The sequence below is a fragment of the Notothenia coriiceps genome, unplaced genomic scaffold, assembly GCF_000735185.1.
Source record: "Notothenia coriiceps isolate Sejong01 unplaced genomic scaffold, NC01 NC01_scaffold00035352, whole genome shotgun sequence".
Taxonomy (NCBI): Eukaryota; Metazoa; Chordata; class Actinopteri; order Perciformes; family Nototheniidae; genus Notothenia; species Notothenia coriiceps.
In genome coordinates, this window is record NW_011368053.1 from 146,466 (window position 1) to 152,834 (window position 6,369).

A 6,369-nucleotide genomic window follows, 5' to 3' on the forward strand; every position below is an offset into this window, starting at 1 on the left:
AGTTTTGTTTTAAGCAATGTTAGCTTCACAAATACTTCTTTAGCTGTGAGAAATCTTCTTTTGACGCCTCGAACATCTTTCCTATAATTCCTTATTTATGTTGAAGCTCAGGGCAGGCATGTTGTTCACATCAGAAGTTTGAAGTATTAATAGTATATTCGTCTTTGTTGAGGAGGTGTTTTAGTATGACATGTTTGTCTCAGGCCCATAGAAAGGAAGAGATATATATGTTCATGCAAACACGTTCAAAAATAGAAGAGACATGTTATATGTATGTATTATTATACCCTCTCATACATTCATAGAAAATGATAAGAACGCATACAGACAAATGCACAAGCATGAACACATAGTGGCACACAGGCCTATATACTAACGCACGCACGCACGCACACACGCACGCACACACACACACACACACACACACACACACACACACACACACACACACACACACACACACACACACACACACACACACACACACACTGACCATAATTGAAAAAGACAAACTCACATAGATAAACACAAAGAAAATTGTGCATTCACACTCCTCAAGACAGCCTTATATTTTACATATTTATACAAACCATGAAATGAAAATGTGTAATATCAATTACGATTATAAAGCCCCATTCACTCAAATATTTTAACAAATAATATTCAGAGAAACCAGAACACTATGTTCAGTTTTATAATAGGCCTACTGATGCTTGAGTACATTATTCAAGCAGTAAGGGAACACGCACAAGTATTTTTGCAGGCAGATAGCTTAACAAATGAAAGCCATGAAAGATAGATGAGGAAGTCAGTGCTTTATTCAGATTTGATAGCCAGGCTTAAGATGCATTACCCACCCAACACAACAAGCCACAAGCTGACAGTCCCAGAAATAATGAGCTTGAAGGAGCATCTGTGACGGCAGAGGGGTGTGTGTGTGTGTGTGTGTGTGTGTGTGTGTGTGTGTGTGTGTGTGTGTGTGTGTGTGTGTGTACATTATGCTGGACAGAGGCTAGAGAAGCTGTGTTACGGTGCGACAGGCGGACAGCTGTTGTCTCGTCTTTTCATGTGCTGTACCAAAAGATGAGAAAGACGTTCAGCAATACAGACAACTGACTCATACCTATATACATATAAATATACGCACGCCCTGAACTGTATGTGTAAAACTGCTTCAAAGTACTCTGGGCCACCCAATTAAGTCACAAACAAACTAGTCACCTCGACATTTGCTCGAACAACCTCTCAAAATATAAACATTATCATGCAAACATACACCTGTTGAGCTTTCCGTTGCGTGCGTGCGTGGCCCCAGGTGCCCTTTAAGCCCCCGTCCCCCAGTGTGCCAGTCAGCCAGGCATCCGATCAGCTGATGTGGCCGGATCGATAAGCAGGCAGGCAGACTCTCTTCATTAGGAGTCCCCGGGGCCAGGCCACCTGCCACTCACTCACTGGCTCCTCTCTGCCAGGAGCTTCATAAAGTCTGCCTTTGGCTCCCTCCACTCAATAGATTTTGTGCCGCCATGTTTTTTCTCGCATCTTCTGTGGGTTTCACTTCACCAAAGCATGTTTGAAGAGAAAGGAAACTACACACTGTACCTGCAGCACCACTGTTGTTCTGGCCTCCAGGGGAAGATCAGCAGGCAGCCCAGAGATTGATGCTATTCAGATTCAGAAACCACACAACATAGTGAATAACTTAATCCATTCTAAAGTAACAAAATGTCTTAGACTCATGTGAGGTCATTTCACATGCAATGCACTAGTTTCAATCGAAGAGAAACATTTTAACATGTACAAAACCGAAAGGAAAGTTACTCATTTGAATAATGGGTGAAAAGCTTTGTTGTTGTACTTTCTCTTTCTGTTATCTGGTTGAAATCTACGGAAACAAATCAATTATGAATGTGCAAAGTGGATTGTATTTGTTTTGAGGCAAAGCATGACACACACCAAAAGAACAGCGACTACATTTTGCACGCAGTTTGTTTTAGAGATCCAAAATGCTTAAGGCAAATCAGTAGTTAATCAAAGCGCTGCTGTGGGAAGCAGTTTGGAAGTAACCTAGCCAACAGTGCTGGCACATTCTGCTTCCCCCCCTTCAAAATCACACAAAGGTCTAATAGCTGTGGCACTTGAGCTCGATGAAAGCAGGGCGATGAAAGCAGAGTTAGGCAGTAAGAGGAGTTGGCCCTGCTCACTGCCACTCCTCCACATGTCTGCAGGTTCATTACCAGAGAGCGGGCTCGATGAGCACAGTCCAACATGCCCAATTTCCATACCACCACCCGCTGAGCATTGCTCACCTGTCAGTTTGAGGCACTTTTATTCAGAGCGCTGAGTATTTATACAGAACAGTGTGAGCACCGGCGGTTTAGCTTAGGGTGGAAAGGGGGCTGACATGCGCATTTTTTGTGCATTTAGCAGATGTTCATATCCAGGGAAGCTTATGTTTTGCGTTCCTATCCATTCATCATATCAGTATAGGAGTGCAAGGCCATCCAAACATGTAAGATTTGAATTTTATAACACACTGTTATGCCACACTATACATCAAGCCAGTAAAACAGTTGTCTACCACAGTGAGTATTTACATTGTGTTTATATGACCCTGTATTATACTACAGAGTGTTGTATGAGACTTTGTGCATTTACATTACAGTATGTATGTATGCCACTTTTATGTGACCCAGCAGATCAATTGCAACCTGCCTCGGTGATTTGTGGGTCCACACACCACAGAAGGTCCCCAGAGGTGGGGGGGCTGGATCGTACCACTGAGATCCTCCCAGCAGGGGAAAGTGAGCTTATAGCATCCACAAGCAATTAGCGCATCATCTGACAGCGTGAGTCTTCTGCTTCTCGTCTCTCTGCTGGGAGATTTCCGGAGCCCTGCGATGTTGAGCCGTATCGATCGGAACGCTGGAAAGGTCAGCGATCTGGATCACTGCCGGTGCCTCCCCGCGCTCTGGCATTCACTGGAGCTCTGCACCCACAATGCTCTGCTGCTCAACCAGGCTGGCACCGGGTGTGTAGCAGAGGAACACCCTGCTGCTCGGAAAGGGAAACACATAGCTAACCTTTCAATCACCACCAGGGTTTATTCAGTGGCCCTGAACACCGATGGTAACTTGTTGGTTATAATAAATTATTACCCATGAGAACTTGAGAATGAGAATTGTCCAACACTAAAACTTGATCTTGAAGGCTAACTAAAGGGATAGTTTGATCATTTGCCAACTGCTTTCTTGCTGAGAATATCTCAAGTGTCTTTGAGTGTTCAGAGAAGCACTATATTAATTGAAAGGCATTATTTAGATGAAAAGATTGAAACTGTTCTCATTAAATATGACAGCAGTATTAATCTTCTCATCTAGTTCTCTGCAAAAAAGTGAGAATTAAGGACAAACTTCTGGACTCATTTTCATGAAACTTGGGAGAATAATGAACCATGGGCCAAGAAGGAGCTCATAAAATGTTTCCTTTGTGCTATATACGACTTTCAGCCAACATGAAGGTGGCTCAATCTTTCCATAGAAATTAATAATTTAATTTACCATTCGGAGATGGGGCATGTGGCCGTGGCGAAGGTCTGCGCTCCCTGAGTACCCTGCTAGATTGGAAAGTAATAAAAAAACGTGTCTTGTATGAGAGTGAAACCCCATCCAGAGACATCCCCTGGTTAATATGTTTTATCAACACTGTACGCGGCGTCAGCTCAGTGATTTGCATGATTAATACCACGTGGATGCTGCATCAATCTAAGTTAAATTTCCATTGCCAGGGTAGTTGGTTGTCTGTCTGACCAAGCACATCATCATCACTTTGGTAATGAATTATGCAGCGGCAGGGATAGGTTTTTTTTTTTTTCCTAGACTTTGCGACTGCTAAAGAACTCTAAGTTCTGCTTCTCTCTTAAAATAACATTAGCCAGTTCTCAGATGGTGCTTGACTGCTTCCTGCTACTTTTCTCCTCACCAGTTTCTTATCCACAGCCTCTGCACCAACAGATACGATTAATAGACTACAGTAATTAATTATCTGGCAGGAAAATGATATTATAAAAAAATTTCAATTCAGGATAAAGAATATGGTAATCATCGCTGCGTAAAATAAAGCACGGACGATGGAGCTGCTGGTGTGTCAGGTTGCATTTGATACACAGGCACGTGTATGCTCGTGTGTGCGCTGTAAATGCAGGACACCATCATAATTAACTTACACAGCTGACACTGCCTCTGCAAAGTGATGGGGCATTTAATTCACACATGACTACACCCTGACAGCAAGGGATCTGTGCATTTGACCCACATCACTTCCCAAACCCCCGTCTTTGGTGAAAAAGACCCTCAAGAGAAAGCAGAATTCAATTTGATCACACACTGTGAAAAGCTAAGTCAATGTCTTTAGCACTCCGAACCAGCAGCACGTCAAGGTGTAGGATTCATCTCCTGGGAGAGTGATGTGAAAAGCCATTTGTGAACAGCTCAAATTAACTCTCCATTGTGAGTAAATCCTCACGCATTGCTCACACATGATTTCTCTGATGTATCTGTAGAAGTTAGAGTAAAGGCTACAACATAGAGTCTTTCCCCTGGGTTGATAATGGCTCAGGAATTGATGCTCAGGGTTAAAAGGGGCCCTCGATTCAAGATTCAAGGCTAGATTGTCATGTGCACATTAGCTATATGGCAATGAAAGACTTAAGTCACAGGCTCCTCCAACTGTGCAACATGAATATATATATGACATAAAACTAATAGACGGATAAAATATTGCAAGAGAATGTTTTGCGATGTGCAAGTAAATAGAAATAAAGTAGAAATAGTGCAAGAAGAGTAAATGGAATATGATATATAGATACATAACTTAAGGATGCAAACAGATGAATGTTTATGGATGTTCTTTACAGAGTTCAGGTGTTTAATAGTCTTGTGGCCTGTAGTCTGAGATGGGGCCAATTGGGATTCACATGGTGGTGTTTGGATATTTTTAATGAAATACACTCACTTGTTATCTTGCTGAAAGTACAACAAAAAGATTGAAACATCTCTGATATCTGTGTGATAAATATGAAGCTGGAGATAGAAGGAGACGGTTAGCTTAGCTTAGCTTAGGTGAGCATAACGACTGGAGAAAGGGGAAAGCAGCTGGCGTGGCTGTGTCCAAAGGTAATGGACAGATATTTGAGTGGTATTGATCTCTTTATGTAACTCTTGGCAAGAAACCAAATTAGCATATTTCCTCAGATGTCAAACTATTCCGCTTCCTATTCATAAAACCTGTACTATAGGCTATATGGCAGGCAGAAAGAGTCTTAATGATCAAACTGAATGCAGGAGGACATCTGCGAAATTCAGACGGAAACATGGTTCCCTGTTTAATTCAGTTTGCATAATTTGAAAATTCCTTTTCCCATTTCACGACCGAGTCACGGAAACAGCTCCAGGCCAATATGAAGGCGTGAATATAGAAAGCATGTTTGAAAAGATTAATAATATCTCCAAAACCTGAGGTACACTTGCCTGAGCTAAAGTTAGTTTAATCGAATGTCTTAAAAACACTGAAATAAATCAACTACGTCTCATTTTGTCCAAAGGAAATACATACAGTAGATTTCCCTGGGGGGCGGGGGGCAGTTCATTTAGCAAGCAATCAAGTGATCTGATGAAGTGAAATGAATGGGAATGGGGTGGAATGGTTTATCGCCTGTGGAAGCATTTTATCTTGTAGGAACACATTAAAGCTTTTCTCTCAATGTAGGCTCTGGAGGCTGTTAAAAATCACAGTCTGCCGGAGTGTGAATCACTCTGTTGTGAGGTGTACTTTTTTGCAGATCACATCATTTCTGCCAAATATGATTCGTCTAAAAAAATCAACATTGCATCAGAAAAGGAAAATCTCCGTAGAGATCCCCTACACCAGGGGTGTCAATCTCAAATACACAGTGGGCCAACATTAAAAAATGGGTACTAGTCGAGGGCCGGACTGGTTCAATGTTTATTGCAAAACTTATTGAAATGAACTTATTGCACATATTAAACCTGGAACTAACAAAGCTTAAATTATTGCCTATAAAAACAACATTAAACATTAAATAATCAGCTGCACTAATTTCTTATGGCTCTATCTGCAGCTTTTCCTGAGTCATTTCTTATGGTTACATTTTTCCACAGGCCAACAACAGCTTCAACAAAACTATTTCCTTCAAAGAAAAAACCAAACATGCCCTGTTGTCGTGAGAGAAAAAGTGCAGAAGGAAACATCCATTGAAACTCAGTTCGCTGCTCTGTGATGCTAGTTCAAGCAAATACTTGGCATCTCATCTTGGGTGCAAGTTCGTCAATGTTTGCGGAGGAGATCCTCAGG